At 39.0% G+C, this 26,915-nt stretch overlaps 1 protein-coding gene across 1 annotated transcript in view; it reads right to left on the reverse strand.

Moving 5' to 3' along the window:
* Positions 1 to 26,915, reverse strand: part of TLR2 (toll like receptor 2) — a 30,990-nt gene that overhangs the window by 3,077 nt on the left and 998 nt on the right. The gene's annotated exons all lie outside the window — the stretch shown is intronic.

Consider the following 26,915-nt stretch of genomic DNA (forward strand, 5'->3'; position numbering starts at 1 on the left):
TATCATAATTCTAATTTTTGAGAAATATTTTCTAGGCATAACACACACACAGAGGGAGAGAGAGAGACACAGAGAGAGAGAGAGAGAGAGAGAATAAGAGATGAGAGAGAGAATAACAGATGAATGGAACGTATGAATGGGGCTAAAAAATGAGTTCCCGGATACATTCAGCAACACTAACACAGATATACAACCACTGTGCAGTACTTAAAATCACAACCATCTGGAAATACACTCAATAAACAAGTATTGAGTATGAATAAGAATGAATGAATCAATGAATCGAGGAATGAGCAATCAAGCCTTTTAAGAAATGGGTTAGGCTTAACCATATGGATTTACAATCACCTTTTTCTGCACTTCAAACTTTCTTAACATTTAAGCATTTCTTTTCTCTGCTTCAGTGACCCCCATGATTCAAAGAGAGCTCACAGAACCAAATCATAGCTCTCACTTACTAAATGAAACTCCAGGAGCAGCATGCTTTGGCACCAAAAGAAAAAAGTTGTATGTGCATCGACCTGCCTGGGACCTATCACTAGTAGGCAGGAGGGGTGTTGGAAACTCCAGGCAGACCAAGGTGGTTTGCTGGGTTGAAGCAGACTCACACCATCAGAACCCTATCTTCCGGCCTAGAAGTAAATGGAGAAAACAGTGTTTAAGTCTGGATGGGCCATTCAGATGAATGTGTGGGAAATAAAACTATCTGCACCACAACGGCTGGTTTACTTGTAACCATAAATCCAACAACTTTCTCTCTGCCCACCTTCTGGGCCCTATATCATTCCTTAGCTCTATTCAGCTACCCCTTTCCTTGCATTTGTATGCCTTTGTCTCTATTTTCACAGTGTACTAACTACAAAAATTTTAAAAGAATATTTATCCCCAAGAACAAAACTTTTTATGGGTAAAACTAATTCCCCACATTCACAAAATCTGAGAGATTATAAAGGCCTGACCCATGCAATTTATGGTCACAGAGAATTAAAACATAAGGATGGTTGGTTTGGGAATCTAAATGCTGTTGGGGCCAGGATTTTTTTATTTTTTATTTTTAGACGGAGTTTCACTCTTGTTACCCAGGCTGGAGTGCAATGGCGCGATCTCGGCTCACTGCAACCTCCGCCTCCTGGGTTCAGGCAATTCTCCTGCCTCAGCCTCCCAAGTAGCTTGGATTACAGGCACATACCACCATGCCCAGCTAATTTTTTGTATTTTTAGTAGAGACAGGGTTTCACCATGTTGACCAGGATGGTCTCGATCTCTCGACCTCATGATCCACCCGTCTCGGCCTCCCAAAGTGCTGGGATTACAGGCTTGAGCCACCGGGGGCCAGAATTTTTATGTTCACACTGAAACCACTGCTTTGCATTCCCTCCTCTTTTTTTAAAAAAATAAGTAGGTCGGGGAGGACTCAAGATGGCGCTGTGAGAACAACCCAGGATTGGAGCTCTCGTTGAATCCACAAACGGTGAGTCCAAGCTGCATTTCCAGACTGATCTTTGTTGCCCACAGAACGGGGAAACTCCCAAGTATAAAAAAGACACGGGACGCCAGGCAGTAGGTCTGCCTGGCGAAGCCGGCAGCCGGGGCGGCGGTGGCCGGCCCTACCCAGCAAACCCCACAGGGCGCGCATGTCCGGGTGCCCTGTTGAACCGGCAACCTGAGACTTGAGAGGGCTGGACTTGAGACTGAACGAGACTTGGACAGTAGGCCAGCCCAGGGGATTGCAGGGACAGATCACTTGGGACACCCAGTGGGACGAACAAAACTGCGATTTCAAACTATCCCGAGCAGATGGTCCGAGACGCTCTGTGGGGGAGGGGCGTCCACCACTACCAAGGCAACCTGCCCCAACTGAGATACACGACCACTGCTGACGCAGCCAGCCGTTGCCGAGGCAACCCATCCCTACTGAGATACACGCCCACTGCTGACGCAGCCTGCCGTTGCTGAGGCAACACGCTACAACGAAGAGACTCCGCCGCAGGGCGTGGTGGAGACCACAGCAGAGCCTGCAGGAACAGGGCGAATCACACAACAGCAGGGCGGAGCCTCGGCAGCCAAACAGTGGCTAGTCTGCCTTCTAGCTGGGCAGGACACCTCATCGGACATCGAAAAATAAAGCCCGAACCCCCCAACACAGAGCATTTGAGAAAAAAAGGGTTTTTTTTAATGAGCTCTGTTGCAGCAGAATCAAACATAGCAGCCTAACAGCCCTGAATGAACAACAGAGCTCATAGCTCAGCAATTGAGCTCCAAAAAAGTACAGACTGTCTCCTCAAGCAGCTCCCTGACCCCTCTATATCCAAGACTGACATTTGGCAGGCATCATCCTGGGACAAAGATAGCAGAAAAAGAAACGGGTAGCATCCCTCACTGTGCCACAGCTGCTAGAGGTGCACCCCAGACAAGCAGGGCCTGGAGTGGACCTCAGCAGTCATACAGCGAAGGGGCTAGGCTGGTAGAAGGAAAACCAAGTAACAGAAATACTTCATCATCAACAATCTGGGTGTCCACTCAGAGACCCAATCGAAAAGTCAGCAACTACGCAGACGACAAGCGGATAAACCCACAAAGATGGGAAGAAACCAGCAAAAAAAGGAGGAAAACACCCGAAACCAGAACACCTCGCCTCCTAGAAAGGACCAAAACTCCTCACCAGCAAGGGAGCAAAGCTGGACGGAGAATGACTGTGACGAAATGACGGAATTAGACTTCAGAAGGTGGATAATGAGAAACTTTTGTGAGCTAAAAGAACATGTATTAAATCAATGCAAAGAAACTAAGGAACTTAAAAAAAGATATGAGGAAATGATAACTAGAATGGATAACTTAGAGAGGAATATGAATGAAATAAAGGACCTGAAAAACACAATACGAGAACTTTGCGAAGTTTCAATAGCCGAACTGACCAAGCAGAAGAAAGAATATCTGAAGTCGAAGACCAACTCAATGAAATAAAACGAGAAACCAAGATTAGAGAAAAAAGCACAAAAAGGAATGAACAAAGTCTCCAAGAAATGTGGGACTATGTGAAAAGACCTAATCTACGTTTGATAGGTGTACCAGAAGGGGACGAAGAGAATGAATCCAAGCTGGAAAATACTCTTCAGGACATCATCCAGGAAAACTTCCCCCACCTAGCAAGACAGGCCAACACTCAATTGCAGGAAATACAGAGAACACCACAAAGATATTCTGCAAGAAGAGCAACCCCAAGGCACATAATCGTCAGATTCAACAAGGTTGAAATAAAGGAGAAAATACTAAGGGCAGCCAGAGAGAAAGGTCGGGTCACCCACAAAGGGAAGCCCATCAGACTCACAGCAGATCTCTCGGCAGAAATACTACAAGCCAGAAGAGAGTGGGGGCCAATATTCAACATTCTTAAAGAAAAGAACTTTCAACCCAGAATTTCATATCCAGCCAAACTGAGCTTCAGAAGTGAAGGAAAAATAAAATCCTTTGCGAACAAGCAAGTACTCAGAGATTTTGTCCCCACCAGGCCTGCTTTACAAGAGCTCCTAAAAGAGGCACTACACATAGAAAGGAACAACCAGTACCAGCCATTCCAAAATCACACTAAAAGTTAAAGAGCATCAACATAATGAAGAATCTACAACAACTAACAGGCAAAACAGCCACTTAGCATCAAAATGGCAGTATCAAATTCACACATAACAATATTAACCCTAAATGTAAATGGACTAAATGCACCAATCAAAAGACACAGACTGGCAAATTGGATAAAAATCCAAAACCCATCAGTGTGCTGTATCCAGGAAACCCATCTCACATGCAAGGATACACAAAGGCTCAAAATAAAGGGATGGAGGAAGATTTACCAAGCAAATGGAGAGCAAAAAAAAGCAGGAGTTGCAATTCTCATCTCTGATAAAATAGACTTTAAAGCAACAAAGATCAAAAGAGACAAAGAAGGCCATTACATACTGGTAAAAGGATCGATAAAACAAGAAGAGCTAATGATCCTAAACATATATGGACCCAATGCAGGAGCACCCAGATACATAAGGCAGGTTCTTAATGACTTACAAAGAGACTTAGACTCCCACACAATAATAGTGGGAGACTTTAACACTCCACTGTCAATATTAGACAGATCAACCAGACAGAAAATCAACAAGGATATCCAGGGCTTGAACTCAGACCTGGAGCAAGCAAACCTGATAGACATTTACAGAACTCTCCACCCCAAATCCACAGAATATACATTCTTCTCAGCACCACATCACACCTACTCAAAAATTGACCACATAATTGGAAGTAAAGCACTGCTCAACAAATGCAAAACAACTGAAATCATAACAAACAGCCTCTCAGACCATAGTGCAATCAAGTTAGAACTCAGAATACAGAAACCAACCCAGAACCGCACAGCTTCATGGAAACTGAACAACTGGCTCTTGAATGTTGACTGGGTAAATAATGAAATGAAGTCAGAAATAAAGAAGTTCTTCGAAACCAATGAGAACGAAGACACAACATGCCAGAACCTCTGGGACACATTTACAGCAGTCTCTAGAGGAAAGTATATAGCAATAAGTGCCCATATGAGGAGAATGGAGAGATCCAAAATTGACACCCTATCGTCAAAATTGAAAGAGCTAGAGGAGCAAGATCAAAAAAACTCAAAACCCAGCAGAAGACAATAAATAACTAAGATCAGAGCTGAACTGAAGGAGATTGAGATACGAAAAACCCTTCAAAAAATCAATAAATCCAAGAGCTGGTTTTTTGAAAAGATCAACAAAATAGACAGACCATTAGCCAGATTGATTAAAAATAAAAGAAAGAACAACCAAATAGATGCAATAAAAAATGATAAAGGGGAAATCACCACAGATTCCACAGAAATTCAAACCATCATCAGAGAATATTACAAACAACTCTATGCACATAAACTAGTAAACCTGGAAGAAATGGATAAATTCCTGGACTCCTGTGTCCTCCCAAGCCTAAACCAGGAGGAAGCTGAAACTATGAATAGACCAATAACAAGGTCAGAAGTCGAGGCAGCAATTAAGAGCCTACCACACAAAAAAAGCCCAGGTCCAGACGGGTTCACAGCTGAATTCTACCAGACACACAAAGAGGAGCTGGTAACATTCCTTCTAAAACTATTTCAAACAATCCAAAAAGAGGGAATACTTCCCAAATCATTTTACGAGACCAACATCACCCTGATACCAAAACCCGGCAGAGATCCAACAAGAAAAGAAAACTTCAGGCCAATATCCATGATGAACATAGATGCAAAAATCTTCAATAAAATATTGGCAAGCCGAATGCAACAGCAAATCAAAAAACTTATTCACCATGATCAAGTAGGATTCATCCCAGGGATGCAAGGCTGGTTCAACATACGCAAGTCTATAAACGTAATTCACCACATAAACAGAACCAAAAACAAAAACCACATGATTATCTCAACTGACGCAGAGAAGGCATTTGACAAAATTCAACAGCCCTTTATGCTAAAAACCCTCAATAAACTCGGTATCAATGGAACGTATCTCAAAGTAATAAAAGCTATTTATGACAAACCAACAGCCAATATCATACTGAATGGGCAAAAACTGGAAGCATTCCCCTTGAAATCTGGCACTAGACAAGGATGCCCTCTTTCACCACTCCTATTCAATATAGTTCTGGAAGTTCTAGCCAGAGCAATCAGGCAAGAAAAAGAAATAAAGGGTATTCAAATAGGAAAGGTGGAAGCCAATTGTCTCTATTTGCAGACGACATGATAGTATACCTAGAAGACCCCATCACCTCAGCCCAAAAACTCCTGAAACTGATAAGCAACTTCCGCAAAGTCTCGGGATATAAAATCAATGTGCAAAAATCACAAGAATTCGTCTACACCAATAACAGACTTAAAGAAAGCCAAATCAGGAACGAACTGCCATTCACAATTGCTACAAAAAGAATAAAATACCTAGGAATACAACTCACAAGGAACGTAAGGGACCTCTTCAGGGAAAACTACAAAACACTGCTCAACGAAATCAGAGAGGACACAAACAGATGGAGAAACATTCCATGTTCATGGTTAGGAAGAATTAATATCATGAAAATGGCTATACTGCCCAAAGTAATTTACAGAATCAACGCTATCCCCATCAAGCTACCGTTGACTTTCTTCACAGAACTGGAAAAAACCACCATGAACTTCATATGGAACCAAAAGAGAGCCCGCATAGCCAAGTCAGTTCTAAGCAAAAAGAACACAGCGGGGGGCATCACACTACCGGATTTCAAACTATACTACAAGGCTACAGTCATCAAAACAGCATGGTACTGGTACCAAAACAGAGATATAGACCAATGGAACAAAACAGAGGCACCGGAGGCAACACAACATATCTACAACTATACAATCTTTGATAAACCTGACAAAAACAAGCAAGGAGGAAAGGATTCCCTGTTTAACAAATGGTGTTGGGAAAACTGGCTAGCCATGTGCAGAAAGCAGAAACTGGACCCCTTCCTGACACCTTACACTAAAATTAACTCCAGATGGATTAAAGACTTAAACATAAGACCTGGCACCATAAAAACCCTAGAAGGAAATCTAGGCAAAACTATCCAGGACATAGGAGTAGGCAAGGACTTCATGAACAAAACACCAAAAGCATTGGCAACAAAAGCCAAAATAGACAAATGGGACCTAATGAAACTCCACAGCTTCTGCACGGCAAAAGAAACAGTCACTAGAGTGGATTGGCAACCAACAGAATGGGAAAAAATTTTTGCAGTTTACCCATCTGACAAAGGGCTGATATCCAGAATTTACAAAGAACTCAAACAGATTTACAGGAAAAAAACAAACAAGCCCATTCAAAAGTGGGCAAAGGATATGAACAGACACTTTATGAAAGAAGACATATATGAGGCCAACAATCATATGAAAAAATGCTCATCGTCACTGGTCATCAGAGAGATGCAAATCAAAACCACATTGAGATACCATCTCACGCCAGTTAGAATGGCGATCATTAAAAAATCTGGAGACAACAGATGCTGGAGAGGATGTGCAGAAAAAGGAACACTTTTACACTGTTGGTGGGAGTGTAAATTAGTTCAACCATTGTGGAAGACAGTGTGGCGATTCCTCAAGGCCTTAGAAATAGAAATTCCATTTGACCCAGCAATCCCATTACTGGGTATATATCCAAAAGACTATAAATCGTTCTACTATAAGGACACATGTACACGAATGTTCATTGCAGCACTGTTTACAATAGCAAAGACCTGGAATCAACCCAAATGCCCATTGATAATAGACTGGATTGGAAAAATGTGGCACATATACACCATGGAATATTATGCAGCAATCAGAAATGATGAGTTTGTGTCGTTTGTAGGGACATGGATGAATCTGGAGAACGTCATCCTCAGCAAACTGACACAAGAACAGAAAATGAAACACCGCATATTCTCACTCATAGGTGGGTGATGAGAAATGAGAACACATGGACACAGAAAGGGGAGTACTAAACACTGGGGTCTATTGGGGGGGAAAAGGGGGGGAAAAGGGGAGGTGGGGAGGGATAGCCTGGGGAGAAATGCCAAATGTGGGTGAAGGGGAGAAGGAAAGAAAAGCACACTGCCATGTATGTTCCTACGCAACTGTCTTACATGCTCTGCTCATGTACCCCAAAACCTAAAATCCAATAAAAATTTTTAAAAAATAAATAAATAAGTAGGTCATACCATGCATATTTATTCTGTATTTATTTTTTTTCTTAGCTTTATTAAGGTATAATTGGTGTACAAAAAAAACTGTATATAATCAATGTACACAATTTGTATACATTATATATACATATATGTGTATACACTCATGGTGTCATCATCACAATCCAGGAAATAAACATATCCATCATCTCCAAAAGCTTCTGCCACTCTCTGGTTGCCTTTTCACTTTCATAATGGCATCTTTTTGTCTTAGTCTATTAGTGCTTCTGTAACAAAATATCAGAGACCAGGTAATTGATAAAGAACAGAAATTTATTTCTTATAGCTCTGGAGGCTGGAAGTCTAAGACGAAGGCACCTGCACGGTGTCTGGTGAGGGCTTCTCTCTCCTTCCAAGATGGTACCTTGTTACTGTGTCCTCACATGAAGGCAAGGGGGCACTACCTTCAATCTCAAGCCCTTTTATAAGGATGCTGATCCTGTACATGAGGAAAGAGCCCTCATGACTTAGGCACTTCCCAAAGGTCACACATCTTAATACTTAGTTTTAGGATTAGCACTGTTACAATGGGGATTAAGTTTCAATATGAATTTTGGAGGAGAAACCACTATTCAAACTATAGTGCTTTTGATGAACAGATGTTCTTATATTATATATATTTTTAATAGTTTTGTGAACTATTTTTAAAATATATCCTATATTTTCTTAAATATGTTCTCTTTGTTATTTTCTAAAATCTTTATTGCTTTGCCTTTCACTTTTAGATCTATAATCTACCTGTGGTTGATATTTGAGGTAGCAGAAGGATTCACTTTTCTCTAAGATGGATGTTCAATTAAGCTATCCTTTAAAGATCATCTTGGGGCAATAATCAACAATATTTTCTTTGTCAATAGCCACATGTCCATATAGGGGTGGATCTTGTTTCAGTGCTTTATTCTGATCAAATGTTTATTTTATTTATCTATCCCTATATCAGCAACAAACCATATTGAATGTATAATATATCTCGATATATAGGCAATAGATGTATTTCAAATGTATATATCAATATCTAAGGGATAAACATTTAATAGAGTTTCTTATTCTTCTTCAAATATATTCTTCTTCCTCCTTGTTCTTCAAATGTGTCTTGGTTATTCCTGCTCCTTTGAATATTATAAATGGCAGAATCAGCTTGTCAGTTTCAAAAAACAAAGCCCGTTGAGGTTTTAATTGGCAATGTATTGAATCTACACAACAATTTGGGAACTATTAACATCATTACAGTACTGAATCTTCCAATCCATGAGCACAACAGATCTCTCCATTTATTTAGGACTTCTCTAACTTATCACAATAGTATTTTATGTTTTTTTGTGTAAAGTTCTTGAGCATATTTTGTGAGCTTTATTCCTATTTGTTACTTTTAAAACATTTAAAATAGTTTTACACATTTAATATGTGACATGGTTTGGATGTTTGTCCTCTCCAAATCTCACATTGAAATATGATCCCCAGTGTTGAAGGTAGGACCTGGTGGGAAGTGTTTGGGTCATGAGGGTGTAACCCTCATGAATGGCTTGGTGCACTCTTCATGGTAATAACTTAGTTCTCACTCTGTTAGTTTACAGGAGATCAGGTTGTTTAAAAAGACTCTGGGACCTCTTGCTCCCTCCCTCTCATTCTCTCTCTCTCTCTCTCTCTCTCTCTCTCTCTATCTCTATCTCTATCTCTATCTCTATCTCTATCTCTATCTCTATCTCTATCTCTATCTATCTCTATCTCTATCTCTCTCTCCATATGACATGCCTGATCCCCCTTCTTCCACCATGAGTAAAAACTTTCTAAGGTCAAGTCAATGCTAGTGCTATGTTGTACAGCCTGCAGAGCCATAAGCCAAATAAACCTCTTTTCTTTATAAATTACCCAGCCTCAGGTATTCCCTTATAGCAATGCAAAACAATCTAATACAATATGGCATATATGTATATGTAGACGTTCAATGAATTTTTGTATACTGACCATGCATTGAGCAACCTTGCTAAATTAACTTGGTAATTCTAATAGTTTGTGGATTCTTTTTATTTTCTGTATCCCCAATCATCATCAAGACATCATGATGGTTTTCTTCTTTCCAACTTTTACACCTTTATATCATTCTTCTTATAACAGATTCCTTTATGCAAGTGTAGTAGGATGTATTAGCTATTATACACAGTGTTCCCTATCACCACCCCCCCAACACTATGAACCAACTGATAGCTCAAGGCAATCCTGTTATCTAAAGAAACTTCAGCAAAAGAATTTAGAGAACTTCACTGGGCAACTTTTATAGCCTTTGCAGTAGAATTAGCTGTAGTAGCTACTGTTTGAAACAGATTTCTCATCATAATTTACATTTATTCCAAGCCAGGGAAGGAGCATTTGAATAAAAGATGCCCATTTAGAGGGATTCGCACCTGCTGGAAAGTTCCTTTTTATGCCATAGTGCAAATTAAGAGGTACATAGCAATGTCAAGTTTCCAATTGGCTATGGAAATTTGACATTGCTCTATACCTCCTAATTTTCACTATGGCATAAAAAGAAACAGTGACAGTGGTACTGTTAGAATCCCTAATCCACTCTAATTTCCTACCAACTGGGACATGGAGTTGCCTATGCCTATGATTGATAGTTAAATCCTTCACAGATAAAAATATATGCTGGAGGGGCACAACAGACAGTTCCCTGTGGGACACTGTGTACTACAAGGGTCTTCAATGGGGAAGCAGTAGTAGTATTTATTCAAGACTCCACTACTAATTATCATCAATGGAGACTACCAACAATTAGAGAATTACAGTTCTGAATTTTATAAACTATCTAATTATCTCCCCTGTTGGTTTTCTTATTCAGTTTCTGGAATAATTTAACTGTAAAACCTCTCCTATACATTTTGTCTACTGTCGCTTTAAACACGAAATCTGAATATGTGACTCAAAAAGCCTAAACCTATAGAAAGACCGGATGTGCAATCTGAACCAGCAGTCACACTTAGAATATCAATAAAATTTGTTATAGAGTGAATTAGAAGATCTTTAAAACATATAAGTATTTCATTCAACATGACATATCCAGCATTCACTTAAGTTTCCTGCAGAAACTATCAATTGTGAAATCCTAATCACGCCATTATCTTGCCATGTATAAATAGAAAGATGGCAAAAGGTAAAAGAGAAAAGGAACAATGGTTTTATGACAGAAGAGAAATCCTAATTCATGACCTTGAGAAAGCTATCTACATCTAGGATGTCATCTGCTCTGGGAAGAAACCCCCTGGTCAGTTTTACCTTCAGATCTCTAATAGGTTTCTCAAGCATCTCAAGGGATGCTCTTGAATTGAGAGATGTGGACCCAAGATCAAGGCCCTGAAGTTTTGCCATAGTGTGGATGTGAGAAGAATATGATATAGTCCCTTCCCAGAGAGTTCAAGGATAGTCTTTCTCTGATGTCATTTCCAAAAGATCTAATCCTTGGATTCTATGTCAGATTGGTTATTCTCATTTGATGAATCCTGAAAGGCTTATTTTTTACCTGGTGAAAATACACTTTGGCATAATGCATTAAAGACTTGCAATAATTAGTCATGTCAGAGTTGATAAGAGTAGGAGCTATATGAGGTTTTATTATTAGGGGCATAGGTCTTTCAGTAACTATTTCATAAAAAGGGTTAATTTATGTTATCCAGTAAGAGTAAATCTGATGGCCATCAAGGCCAATAGTAATACCTTTGGCCAAGGCAATCAATACATCTAGCTAACTGCCAATTTCAGTTGTAAACTATCATTTGCCCCTTTGACCTTCCCAGAAGATTTAAGATCATGGGGACAACACTAATGCCATTGTGCTTGCAATACTTTATTTAACTGTTTTATAGTTAATAAAGTGAAATGCACACCTCTGTCACTGGAGATTTCTCCAGAAACACCCATTAAGAAAGCATGTTTTCTACTAACCTTTTAGCTGTTGTCACAACATTGGCCTTCATGCATGGGAAAGCTTCTATCCAACCAGGGAATATACATACTATTATAAGAACATTTTGGTTCCCAATGAGGCAAGTGAATGAAATACATCTGCAAATGTTCAAATAGTCCAATAGATGGTAGAAATGTACCAACCGAGGTTTTCATTATCTTATAAAAATTGTGAATTTGACAAACCAAATATTGATTATAAGCCATTTAGCAATTTTAGAATATTCATAACACCAGTATTTTTTCATAATTTCATGTTATCTATTCTGTGATGAGTCATGGAGTATAGAACTCTTAATAATGGAAGCTATATGGACTCAGAAAGGACCAGGTAGCTGTCTGATCCATGAGGCCACATTTAACACTGAATTTACATCCTCTTAAATAACACTTTTGTTTCTCCAGTTCAGGTGCATGATGCTGTTCATTTAAACAGGTTATCATAGATAATTTGATTCAGACAAGTCTTATAATATTCTTTCAGATTGTATATCTTTTTTTCTTTTTTTTTGAGAAAAAAAGAAAGAGAAAGAAAAGAAGAAAGAAAGAAGAAATGAAAGAAAGAAAGAAGAGAAAGAGGGAGAGAGAATGGGAATCTTGCTCTATTGCCCAGGTTAGAATGCAGTCTAAAAATGGGTATTGTAAACCTCTTTTATGCCAATAATTGTGCTTACCAATGGAGACAGGAAGGAATAAGGGGGGAAAATAACAAACAAGCAGCCAACCAGTATTTCATTTAAACCTGTGAAATGCTATGCAATTGCTGAGGAGTGATTTACTTCCAATTATGTGGTCAATTTTAGAATAGGTGTGACGTGATACTGAGAAAAATGTATATTTTGTGGATTTGGGGTGGAGAGTTCTGTAAATGTTTATTAAGTTTACTTGTCCCAGGTCTGTGTTCAAGTGGTGGATATCCTTGTTAATTTTCTGTCTTGTTGATCTAATATTGACAACATAGTGTTAAAGTCTCCCACTATTATTATGTGGGAGTCTAAGTCTCTTTGAAAGTCATTAAGAACTTGCCTTATGTATCTGGATGTTCCTGTATTGGGTGCGTATATATTTAGGATTGTTAGCTCTTCTTGTTGCATTGATCCTTTTAACATTATGTAATGTCCTTTTTTGTCTCTTTTGGTCTTTGTTGCTTTAAAGTCTATTTTATTAAAGACAAGAACTGCAACTCCTGCTTTTTTTTTTCTCTCTCCATTTGGTTGGTAAATCTTCCTCCATCCCTTTGTTTTGAGTCTTTGTGTATCCTTGCATGTGAGATGGGTCTGGATGCAGCATTCCGATAGGTTTTGGCTTTTTATCCAATTTGCCTGTCTGTGTCTTTTGATTGGGGCATTTAGTCCATTTAAATTTAGGATTAATATTGATATAAGTGAATTTAATACTGCCATTTAATGCTAGCTGACTGTTTTGCCCATTAATTGATGTAAATTCTTCGTTATGGTGATGCTCTTTAGCTTTTGGTATATTTTTGAAATGGCTGATACTGGTTGTTCCTTTCTAAGTGTAGTGCTTCTTTCAGAAGCTCTTGTAATCTATTGAAAATCAGCCCTCGACACAAGGGTTGGATTAGGGTTTTGTACATAGCAGCTCCCCCAGAAGCTTTTATAAAGCAGGCCTGGTGGTGAGGAAATCTCTGAGTACTTGCTTGTTCACAAAAAATTTTATTTTTCCTTCACTTATGAAGCTTAGTTTGGATGGATATGAGATTCTAGGTTGAAAGTTAATTTCTTTAAGGGTGTTGAATATTGGCCCCCACTCTCTTCTGGCTTGTAGGGTTTCTGCTGAGAGATATGCTGTGAGTCTGATAGGCTCCTTTATGGGTAACCTGACCTTTCTCTCTGGCTGCCCTTAGTATTTTCTCCTTCTTTCAACCCTGGTGAATCTAATGACTACGTGTCTCGGGGTTGCTCTTCTTAAGGAGTATCTTTGTGGTGTTCTCTGTATTACCTGGAGTTGAGTATTGTCCTGCCTTGCTAGGTTGGGAAAGTTTTCCTGGATAATATCCTGAAGAATATTTTCCAGCTTGGATTCATTCTCTTCATCACATTCAGGTACACCTATCAAACGTAGATTAGGTCTTTTCACATAGTCCCATATTTCTTGGAGACTTTCCTCCTTCCTTTTTAGCCTTTTTTCTCTAATCTTGTCTTCTCACTTTATTTCATTAAGTTGGTTTTCAACCTCTGATATCGTTTCTTCTGCTTGATCAATTCGACTGTTAAAACTTGTGCATACTTCGCTAAGTTCTCGTATTGTTTTTCAGCTCTATTAATTCACTTATATTCCTCTCTAAATTATCTATTCTCATTAGCATTTTGTCAATCCTTTTTTCAAGGTTCTTAGTTTCTTTGCATTGGGTAAAACATGTTCTTTTAGCTCACAGAAGTTTCTTATTATCCACCTTCTGAAGCCTGATTCTGTCAATTCATCACACTCATTCTCCATCAGGCCTTGTTCTCTTTCTGATGAGGAGCTGCGATCCCCTGTAGGAGGAGATACACTCTGATTTCGGGTGTTTTCAGCCTTTTTGTTTTGGTTTCTTCCCATCTTTGTGGATTTATCTTTGTAATCGCTGACTTTCAGATTGGGTCTCTGAGTGGACGTCCAGCTTGTTGATGATGAAGTTTTTTTCTGTTTCTTAGTTTTCCTTTGGCGGATGCCCCTCCCCCACAAAGCTGGACCTTCCCAGGTTCAGTTGTGCTTGCTGTGAAACTCTCAATCCTCAGCGCTTCCAACTGCTGTTTGTTGTTGTTGTTGTTGTTGTTGTTGTTGTTGTGGGACCAGTCGAGCCGGATTGCCTGGCTCCCTGTCTCAGAGCCTCTTCTTTTTTTTTTTTTTAGTTGAATGGTCGACTCTCTCCCAGGTGTTCCAGTCGCCCACTGAAAGGGCGCTAGAATCTGTATAATTTCCCCTGCAGCGACCCACTGTGCCAGCTGAAACAGTGGCATTGAGATTCATGGTGCTTTTCTGCCCAGGAATCTCCTGGTCTGGCTCCCCACTTCAGTCCCCTTTGCAGTCAGCTGAATGGGCAACTCTGCCTTCCCGGAGCTCCAAACGCCAATTAAAAGGGCACCCAGTCCTGTATACTTCATACTGAGAACTGCCACTCCAGGGCTCCGGCAAAACAGCCATGCTGTCCAAAAGAGTCACACTGGCGACCCATGGGGCTCCTCCACTGGGAGTCTCCTGGTCCATGGGCAACAAAAATTCGTCTGGAAGTGTGGCGTCCACTCACTCTCTGTGCTTTCACTGGGAGCTACAATCCTGAGCTGCTGCTAATCGGCCATTTTGGATCTCTCTCTCCAGATTGTATATCTTAACAATTTCAGTACTGTCTGGCTTAGCATGAAAATCTGCCAAAGCCTTTTCCTAGTATTCGTTAATTCTTATTCTGCTTAATGTTGGGTTGGCAGTTTTCTGAACCAATCCTTTCTTCACTAGAGTTCTGGAATTTCTTATCCAGTCCAGTAGTATGATCTTAAAGTTATCAGAAACCTGTATTTGTCAGAGTTCTTTCTATTAATCTTTTAAAAGAACACGTCAGGGTTTTTGTTTGATTGTTTATAGGTCCACACACTTTATATAATTATTTTTCATGGCATTCAGAAAGTACCAGAGTAAAACAAGTAACTCTATGTAGATGACAAGGCTTAAAATGGACTTAAAGATATGATGAGAGTTCACAATAATGTAATTGATAAGGAAATTGTATTAACATATAATATTTCATGATAACTAGAATTTAGGCTGATAGTGCTATGCCACAACTATCTGGTTTCTAAGAATGTAATATAATTTCTGAAACACATGTTAATAACATACCCATACAATATGACTTACAGAAAGTTCAGCATCACTTCTTATTTGGCAATGCTTCCCATGCAATTTAACATATCAAATAAGCCTAATTAGTTTAACATCTCTCTTTTTTATCAGGAGAGAAAACAATTTATTTTGAGATGTTCCAGAAGCCCATCTAGAAGCTTCCAAAGTTTGTTCAAGGTCAAAAGATTTTAATTTAGAATTTGATTTCAAGAAGTCAAAAGTATCAAAAAGTTTAAAATATTTGATTGAAACAGGATCACAGGTCCCTATGAAATAATATTTATTCTTTTTACTAGAGTGATTGCCAAAAGATTTCAAAGGCAAATACAGAATGCCACATTAATTTAGAAACTCTTGCTCTTTTAATAAGGTGAACTTAGGTCTCTGAAGCAGTCAAAGATCTAATAAAGACAATGTGAAACACAATAAACTATCTGAATAAAACACAGAATCTTCATTTCCTAGGCCAATTACTTAGCAGGTAAAGAAAAATCTTTCAATTTCTTATTAAGAGCAGACCAATACTCCAAGAAAACCTTGTTGTTTTAACATAGAGGACAAATTTCTAGTTCTGTATCAGTATGTTTTTGATATTAATGCTCAATTAAAAAAACATAATTATCTTCAAATCTTAGCTTGATCATATATAAAATTCCCTTCCCAGGATTCCTGTCCCACAACCTTCTACAACTTTCTTATATCCATTCAGTTTTTGTCCTATACTTTTTCTCTTTCTCATTGTGTTAATAACCAGGCATTCTACTTTAGGACAAATATTATTTTATTTTTTCCTTACAAAACAAAACATCCCCTCATACTTTATGGCTTTTCTTACCCAAAACACATCTTCTTTTTAGAGTGTTTTTCCCTTATTATTTCAGGTACTTCTAGTACCATATATTAATTTTTTTTCCATAGATGGGTCATGCTATGTTGCCCCAGCTAGTCTCAAACTTCTAGCCTTAATCAATCCTCCTGCCTCAGCTTCCCACAGTGCTGGGATTACTTTATCCTTCGTAACTTTAACTTCTAGTGCAAGCTAGAAAGCAAACAATTGTGAACTGTCACAGCAGCATTCTGTACATTGACATATCTATGAACTACAATTTCTAGAAGCACGTGCCTTCTCATAGTATAATTTTTCAATGTGACAGAAAATATGTTTAGTAACAGACCCAACTGTCTTTAGTCTCTAACAAGAAGCTGTAGGAGATGCAAAATTTTATCTCTATCCTCTTAGGTTTTTTTAGCTAAGCCTGAAAATTAAATTGTTGTTTGTACAGATATCCCTCAGCCTCAACTTTCTACCTCTGATAATAACATATTTAAAACTTTAAAGTTTTACTCTCTTTAAAGCTGAAGTAAGAGTGCACTTTCTTTTTTCCAATGTCCTAGTTGTTTACAATAAAAGCAGACATCCATGGCAAAAGGTTTAAAACATACATGAGGTTGGAGGCAGAGCAAGATGGCCAAATAGAAGCTTCTAGTGATCATCCTCCCAACGGGAATACAAAATTGAACAACTATTTGCATAAAAAAGCACCCTTTTAAGATCAAAAATCAGATGAGTGATCAGAGTAACTGGTTTTAACTTCATATCACTGAAAGAGACACTGAAGAGGGTAGGAAAGACAGTCTTGAGTCACCTATACCACTCTTCCCCAATCCTCAGCAGCAGCTGCATGGTGCAGAGAGAGAATCTGTGTGCCTGGGGGAGAGAGAGCACAGTGATTGTGGGACTCTGCATTGTAACTCAGTGCTGCCCTGTCACAGCAGAAAGCAACACAGAACAGAATCTAGCCAGTGCCTATGGAGACAACATTTAGACCAGCCATAGCCAGAGGTAAATAATAATAATCTACCCTAGTAGTTGGAACTGGAGTCCTAGAAAACTTTGCCACCACAGGCTACCATGCTCTAGGGTTCTAAATAAACTTGAAAAGTAGTCTAGACCACAAGGACTGCAACTCCTGGGCAAGTCCTGGTACTGTGCTGGGCTCCAAGTGAATGGACTTGGAGTGTACATGACCTAGTGAAACACCAGCCAGGGTGGCCAAAAGAGTGCTTTCAGCTCCTCTCCTCCAACCCCCGTTACAGCTGCTGACAGCTCCAAAGAGACTCCTTCCTTCTGCTCGAGAAGAGGAGAGGGAAGATTAAAGGGGACTCTGTCTTATAGCATGGGTACCAGCTTGGTGACAGTGGGGTAGAACACCAACCAGGCTCCTGAGGTCCCCAATTCTAGGCATTAGCTCTTGGACAGCATTTCTGCACCTGCCCTGAGCCAAAGGGGAACTCTGCCCTGAAGGGAGAGACTCAGGTCTGGCAGCATTTACCACAAGCTAACTAAAGAACTCTTGGCCCTTGAGTGAACATGAGCAATAGCCAGGCAGTAGTCACCATATGCCTGGGGCAATAATGGCCGTGGGGATAGAGTCCTTTGCTTGAGGAAAGGGGAGGGAAGAATTGGAAGGACTTTTTCTTGTGGCTTGAATGCCAGCTTAGCCAGACTAGGATAGAGCACCAGGTAGATTACTAAAGTTTCCAACTCCAGGCCCTGACTCTTGGATGGGATCTCTGGACCTGCCCAGGGCCCAGGGGAACTTGCCACCCTGAATAGAAGGATGCAAGCCTTCCGGCCTTGCCATCTGCTGACTGTAGAGCCCTGGGGCCTTGAGGGAGCATAAGCAGTAGCCAGGCAGTCATCACCATGGGCGTTGGGTGAGACCCAGTGCTGTGCTGGCTTTGGGTCTGATCCAGCACACTCCCAGTGGTGGTGGCCACAGGAGTGCTTGTGTCACTCATCCACCAGCTCCAGGAAGCTCAGCACAGAGAAACACCATTTGTTTAGGGGAAAGTAAGGGAAGAGAACACCAATCTCTACCTGGTAATCCCAGGGAATTCTCCCAGATCTTACATAAAACCACCAAGGTGATATCTCCGTGAGTCTATAAGGATCACAGTGCTACTTGGCTCAGGGTACCCCCTAAAGCAGATATGGCTGTGGTGGCCAAAAGCTTAGGTCACAATACCTAAGTCCTTTTGAATACCTGGAAAGCCTTCCCAAGAAGGATGGGTACAAACAAGCCCAGACTCTGAAGACTACAATAAAAACCATTCAATTTCCAGACACCAACAAACATCAACAATCATCAGGACCATCTAGGAACACAAGACTTCACCGAACAAACTAAATAATGCATCAGTGACCAATCCTGTATAGACAGAGATACATGACCTTTCAGGCAGAGAATTCAGAATAACTGTTTTCAAGATAACACAGAGAAAACATTTAAAGTCCTATCAGATATATTTAACAGGGACACAGAAATAATTAAAAGGAATCAAGCAGAAATTTTGGAGCTGAAAAATGAAAGTGACATACTGAAGAATGCATCAGAGTCTCTTAACAGTGAACTAATCAAGCAGAAGTGAGAAGACAGGCTATTTGAAAATACAAAGTCAGAGGGGACAAAAGAAAAAGAATACAAAACAATGAAGCATGTCTACAAGATCTAGAAAATAGCCTCCAAAGGCCAAATCTAAGTTATTGGGCTTGGGAGGAGGTAGAGAGAGATTGAGGTAGAAAGTTTATTCAAAGGGATAATAACAGAGAGATTCCCGAACTTAGAGAAAGATATCAATATTCACATACAAGAAAGTTATAGAACACCAGGTTGTTTTAACTAAAAAAAGACTACCTCAAGACATTTAATAATGAAACACCCAAAGATCAAAGATAAAGAAAGGATCCTGGCCGAGCACGGTGGCTCACAACTGTAATCCCAACACCTTGGGAGCCCAAGGCAGGTAGATCACAAGGTCAGAAGTTCAAGACCAGCCTGGCCAACATGGTGAAATCCTGTCTCTACTAAAAATATAAAAATCCGCAGGGCATGATGGCAGGCACCTATAATCCCAGCATCTCTAGAGGCTAAGGCAGGACAATCATTTGAACCCAAGAGGTGGAGGCTGCAGTGAGCTAAGACCACGCCACTTGCAGTCCAGCCTGGTGACAGCGAGACTCTGTCTAAAAAAACAAAACGATCTTAAAAAGCAGCAAGAGAAGAAACAGATAATATCCAAAGGCACTCCAGTACATCTAGTGAAGACTTCTCAATGGAAACCTTACATGCCAGGAGAAATAGCATGACACATTTAAGGTGCCCAAGGAAAATTACCTTCATCCTAAAATAGTTTATGCAGCAAAAATATCCTTCAAACATGAAGGAGAAATAAAAACTTTCCCAGACAAACAAAAACAAAGATTTCATCAACACTAGTCCTGTCCTATAAGAAATGCTAGAGAGGTCTTCAGTCTGAAAGAAAAGGATGTTAATGAGTAATAAGAAATCACCAGAAGGTACAAAACTCACTGGTAATAATAAGTACACAGCAAAACAGAATATTACAACACTGTAATTGTGGTATGTAAACTACTCATATAATGAGGAAAAAGACTAAAAGATGAATCTATCAAAAATAACAACTTAAACGACTTAAGACACAGACTGTACAATACGATATAAACAGTAATAACACAAAGTTTAAAAGGGGGGATTAAATTATAGAATTTTTATTAGTGTTCTCTGTTATTTGTTTGCTTGTTTATGTAATCAGTGTTAAGTTGTCATCAGTTTAAAATAATGGGTTATCATCGATGATAGACTGGACAAGGAAAACATGGCATATATACACCATGGAATATTATGCAGCCATCAAAAACGATGAGTTCATGTCCTTTGTAGGTACATGGATGAACCTGGAAACTATCATTCTCAGCAAACTGACACAAGAGCAGAAAATCAAACACCGCATATTCTCACTCATAGGCGGGTGTTGAACAATGAGAACACATGGACACAGGGAAGGGAGCACTACACACTGGGGTCTGTTGGGGGGAAATAGGGAAGGGACAACGGGGGTGGGGAGTTGGGGAGAGACAGCATGGGGAGAAATGCCAGATATAGGTGATGGGGAGGAAGGCAGCAAATCACACTGCCACGTGTGTACCTATGCAACAATCTTGCATGTTCTTCACATGTACCCCAAAACCTAAAATGCAGTAAAAATAAAAATAAAAATAAAATAATGGGTTATATTATTTGCAAACCTCAAGGTAACTATGAATAAAAAAACTTACAATACACAAAAAATAAAAAGCAAGGACGCAAGGATGGTTAAACATATGCAAATAAATCAATGTGATACATCAGATCAACAGAATGAAAGATTAAAAACCATATGATCCTTTCAACTGACAATGAAAAAGCACTTGATAAAATTCAACATCACTTCATGACAAAAAGCGCAAAATACTGTGTATAAAAGGAACATACCCCAACATAATAAAGCCATATATGATAGACTCACAGCTAGTATCATACTGAACAGGTAAAAACTGAAAGCCTTTCCTCTGAGATCTGGACATGAAAAGGATCCCCACCTTCACCACTGTTATTCAACATAATACTGAAAGTCCTAGCTAGAGCTATCAGACAAGAGAAAGAAATAAAGAGTATCCAAATTGCAAAGGAAGAAGTCAAATTATTCTTTTTTGCAGATGATATGATTGTATATTTGGAAAATCATAGACTCCACCAAACAGCAATTAGAACTGATAAACAAATTCAGTAAAATCGTAGTATACAAAATCAACATACAAAAATCAGTAGTATTTCTATATGCCAACAGTGAACAATCTGAAAAAGAAATCAAGATAGTAATCTCATTTACATTAGCTACAAATAAAATACCTAGGAATAAACTCAACCAAAGGAGTAAAAGATCTCTACAACGAAAACTACAAACGCAGATGTAAGAAATTGAAGAGGACACAAAAAAATGGAAAGATATTCCATGTTCATGGCTTGAAAAAATCAATGTTGTTCAAATCTCCCTACTACCCAAAGCAATCTATAGATTTAATGCAGTCCCTATCAAAATACCAATGGTCTTTTGTTCATAGTCTTCACCGAAATATGTTAATAAAATATAATCCTAAAATGTACATGAAACCAGAAAAGACCCAGAATAGCCAGAGCTATTCTGAGCAAAAAGAACAAAACTGGAGGAATCACATCATCTGACTTCAAATTATACTACTGAGCTACAGTAACAAAACAGCATGGTACTGGCATAAAAACAGACACACAGAACAATGGAACAGAATAGAGAACCCAGAAACAAATCCATACATCTACAGTGAATTCATTTTCAATAAATGTGTCAAGAACATACATTGCAGAAAGTACAGTCTCTTTAATAAATGGTGCTGAGTAAAATAGATATCCATATGCAGAAGAAACTAGACCCCTGTATCTTGCCATATAAAAAAATAAATTCAAAATAGATTAAAGACTTTAAGACCTCAAAGTATGAAACTATTAAAAGAAAACACTGGGAAAACTCTCCAGGACATTGGTCTGGGTAAAGATTTTTTTTTTTTTTGAGATGCAGTTTCGCTCTTGTTACCCATCTGGAGTGTTACCCAGGCTGGAGTGCAATGGCGTGATCTCAGCTTACCGCAACCTCCGCCTCCTGAATTCAGGCAATTCTCCTGCCTCAGCCTCCAGAGTAGCTGGCACTACAGGTGACGCTACCATGCCCAGCTAATTTTTGTATTTTTAGTAAAGACGGGGTTTCACCTTGTTGACCAGGATGGTCTCGATCTCTTAACCTCGTGATTCAGCCTCCCAAAGTGCTGGGATTAGAGGCGTGAGCCACCACACCCAGCCCTTTGGGCAAAGATTTCTTAAGTCATACCCTACAAGCAAGCCAACCGAAGCAAAAATTAACAAAGGGGATCACATCAAGTTAAAAAGTTTCTGCATAGTAAATCAAATAATCAACAAAGCGCAGAGACAATACACAGAATGGGAGAGAAAATATACACAGACTGTTCACTGAAAAGGGATTAATAACCAGAATATTTAAGGAGCTCAAATAACTCAATAGGAAAAAATCTAATAATCCATCTTTTTAAATGGGCAAAAGATCTAAATAGACATTTCTCAAAAGAAGGCATAAAAGGCCAGGCGCGGTGGCTCAAGCCTGTAATTCCAGCACTTTGGGAGGCCGAGGCGGGTGGATAACAAGGTCAACAGATCGAGACCATCCTGGTCACCATGATGAAACCCTGTCTCTACTAAAAATACAAAAAATTAGCTGGGCATGGTGGCACGTGCCTGTAATCCCAACTACTCAGGAGTCTGAGGCAGGAGAATTGCCTGAACCCAGGAGGCGGAGGTTGCGGTGAGCCGAGATCGCGCCATTGCACTCCAGCCTGGGTAACAAGAGCGAAACTCCGTCTCAAAAAAAAAAAAAAAGAAGGCATACAAATGGCAAACAGATATATGAAAATGTGCTCAACATCAATGATCATCAGAGAAATGCTAATCAAAACTACAGTGAGATATCATTTCACCCCAGTTAAAATGGCTTTTATCCAAAAGATGGGCAATAAAAATGCTGCGAGGATATGGATAAAAGGGTACCCTTGTACACTGTTGGTGGGAATGTAAATTAGTACAACCACTATGGAGAACAATTTGAAGGTTCCTCAAAGAACTAATAACAGAGCTACCATATGATCCAATAATCCCACTGGTAGGTATATACCCGAAAGAAAAGAAATCAACCTATCAATGAGGTATCTGCACTCCCATGTTTAGTGCTGCACTATTCACAGTAGCCAAGATTTAGAAAGTACCCAAATGTCCATCTACAGATGAACAGATAAAGAAAATGTGGTATACATATACAATGGGGTACTATTCAGTCATAAGAAAGAATGAGATGCTGTCATATGACATGGATGGAACTGGAGGACTTTATGTTAAGTGAAATACGGCAGGACCAGAAAGACAAACATCCCATGTTTTCACTTACAAATTAAGACAACTGAACTCATGGAGTGAGAGAGTAGATTGATGGTTACCAGAGACTGGGAAGTGTAGTTGTAGGTCCAGGGGGATTGGAATGGTTAATGGGTACACAAATACAGTTAGATAGAGTGTATAAGATTTATTATTTGAGAACAAAACAGGGTGACCACAGTCAGCAATAATTTATTGTATATTTTATAATTAAGAGTTTAATTGGATTGTTTATAACACTAAGAAAGGATAAATGCTTGAGGTAATGGATACCCCTTTTACCATGATGTTATTAGTATGCATTGTATGCCTGTTTCAAAATATGTGCCTGTTTGCCTTAAGGGGCTTTTCTTCTTTGTCCACTGTAATTCTAAGTTATCTTTAATAAGGCTCACACATTTCTCTAGAAAAGCACAGGTTCTTCATCCATAATTCTTATAAATGAAATCAACTGGAGTTGCAGACGGAGGAGTTGTACACTCCTTAAATCCAGATAAGCCCGTGATTCCCTCTCTTCTAGTAACATTATCTACTGGAGGCCTCCTAGTGCACCAATCCAGTTTCAGTTTCGTCATTGAATCCAATCCAATCCTGGAGCCAATCCAGTCAAAAAATTCCTCAAATAAAGTCAGAGAGCTGAAAATGCAAATGTATGGCGCTCAAGTCTGAGCAGGAACTTACCCACAACTACCAGTTGCAGTGAAAGAGCAATGAGCACAATGAGCCCTGCACGTGCCTTCACTTGGTCACTAAGAGCTCCTAAGGTCACTACAGGTCTCCTTTGGATCCTACTTGTAACACCAAAAACTGTTAAAAGAGAAACTTCAGACAAATTAAATTTGACAGAGTTTATTTTAGCAAAAAATGATTGATGAATCAGGCAGCACTCAGACTCACAAAAGTTTCAGAGAGTTCCACCAAGCAGTGTGAGCAGTGAGCTTTTATAGGCCAAACACAAGAGCACAGTAATCACCTGATTGGCTTCAGCTAGGAGTCCGCCTTATTTGGGCATGGTGTAATAGGCATTTGCCCTGTTTGGGCATAGTCTGATCAGTTGGCTGCCTGTGATTGGCTAAAGGTTGGCTATTTACGATTGGTGGAAAATTGGCTATTAATTACAAAAAAAGACTCCTAATTAAGGTTTCAGTTTGTTAATGTATTATACTAAGTTAAGTTGCAGTTTATTTTTTAAGAACTCAAAGTATAGGGACAGTCTCAGGATAATGGTCTCTTGCTTATGTCAATTAACAAGAGAGGTCCTCAGTTTTATTCCTTAGATGAGTTCTTTATACCTGCTTTCTTTTAATGTCTTGCCAGAGGTTTGTCATTTTATTTGCATTTTCAAAAAACCAACTTCCAACGTGATAGATCCTCTATTTTCTAGTTCATTAATTTCTATTCCTAAATTATTATTTCCCCTGTTCTGCTTTCTCTGGATTTATTTTACTATTCCTTCTCTAATTTTTGAGGTGTCTGCTTGCTCATTCATTTTTAGTCACTCTTCATCTCTAATATATGCACTTAAGGTTATAAATCTTACTTTAAGCAGTTTAGGTGCATCTAACAAGTTTTTATATGTAATTTTTTCCATAATTCATTAAAAATATTTTCTGATTTCCTTCTGATTATTTTTTGACCCATGGGTTATTTAAAAGTGTATTCATTAATTTCCAAATATATGGGAATTTTCTATAAGTTTTTCTGTTCCTTTCTACTTTAATTGCCTTATGGTCAGAAGACATATTCTGTATGATTTAAATTCTTTAAGATGTATTGCAGTTTATGAGCCAGTATATGGTCAGATTTTTTCTTTTTGCATTTTTAGTAGAGATGGGGTTTCACCATGTTGGCAAGGGTGGTCTTGATCTCTTGACCTCATGATCTGCCCCTCTCAGCCTCCCATAGTGCTGGAATTACAGACAGGAGCAACAGCGCCCGGCCAGTATATGGTCGGATTTTAAGTATGTTCTGTGATTTCAGCAGCTGTTGGAAACAGTATAGGTTCATTATGTCAACTACACTGTGGTGTGCACATTGTCTTTATCCTTACTGATCTTTTGTCTGTTTTTTCTATCACTACTGAGAGGCGTATGATAAAATCTCCCACTATGATTGTGGATATTTCTATGAATTTTCTATTTTTCTATATTTTTCTAGTTCTGTCAATTTGGCTCTATTCTTTTTCTATTTTCTAGTTTCTCAATGTTGTGTTACGGGTACTTAGAAATTCAGAATTTTTCTCTCTTCTCAGTGAAACCTTTAACCTAGTGAAATGTTTATCTACAGTTATGATTTTTTTGCCTTATTTTGTCTAATAGTAATATTGCCACAACAGCTTTCTTTTGATAAATGGTTACATTTGTTCACTGTATTCCCTTTAATATCCATAAATGTGTCTCTTGTAAACAGTATATGATTGATTGTTGGATTCTTTTGAAGTCTAGTCTGACAAAATTAGTCTGATTATCATAAAAAATTTAGTTTTTCTCATTTAATTAGTGATGTATTAAGTTGCATTTGATATAATTACTGATATTGTGGGCTTTAAAGTAATTGAACTGTTGCTATGGTTTGAATGTGTGCCCCAAAGCTCATGAATTGGAAATGACATCTTCAATACAAGTAAGTGTTGAGAGGTGGGATTAAGAGGTGATTGGGTCATGAAGGCTCTACCCTCATACATGGATAAATGTTATTACCAATGGAGCAGGTTATTGTGAGAATGAGTCTGTTATAAAAATAAGTTCTGTCCTCTCTTGCTCTCTCTCACCATGGGATGCCTTCCATCATGTCAGAATGTAGCCAGAGGACCCTCACCAGATGCAGCCCTTCAATCTTGGACTTCACAGGCTCCAGAACAATGAGTCGATAAATTTCTGTTCTTTGTAAATTACCCAGTCTCAGGTATTTGTTACAGCAGCACAAAAGAGACTATGACAACTATGTACTTTATTCTTGTCCCATTTGTTTGATGTTCTATTGTCTCTCTTTTCTTGCCTTCTTTTAAATTTGGGGGTATTCCATTAAATTTTTTTTCTCCTGTTAGTTTCAATACAACTGTACAAAAAAAAAAAATTAACTGATAGCTTACAAACTCCCAAAACATGCTGTCAACTTCTGGCAGTTTTTGTAAAATGAGTACATAATAAAGAACTTAAAGATGCAAATGTTTTTTGCTTAGAACAGGAAGAAACTTTAAAATGTTGGTGAATAAGTCATTTTCCAATAGTTTCTGCTCTTGCTTTTGTTGTTTGTTTCTGTGGATTTGTTTGTTTGTTTCTGCCTGTCCCTTCAAGCCAGGCCACCCTATCTACCGGTTACTCTTTGGTAAAAATCTTAATAACAGTGTCAATAGATTAAAATCATCTCAGCAGACTGACTTGTTTACACCCAGAACAATTACTCTCCTCTTTCCCCTCCTCCATCACCTCCAATCACCTCTTTCTCTCTTTTTCTCTCTCTTTCAAACAGGATAAA

Source organism: Callithrix jacchus, chromosome 3 (assembly GCF_049354715.1).
Source record: "Callithrix jacchus isolate 240 chromosome 3, calJac240_pri, whole genome shotgun sequence".
NCBI lineage: Eukaryota > Metazoa > Chordata > Mammalia > Primates > Cebidae > Callithrix > Callithrix jacchus.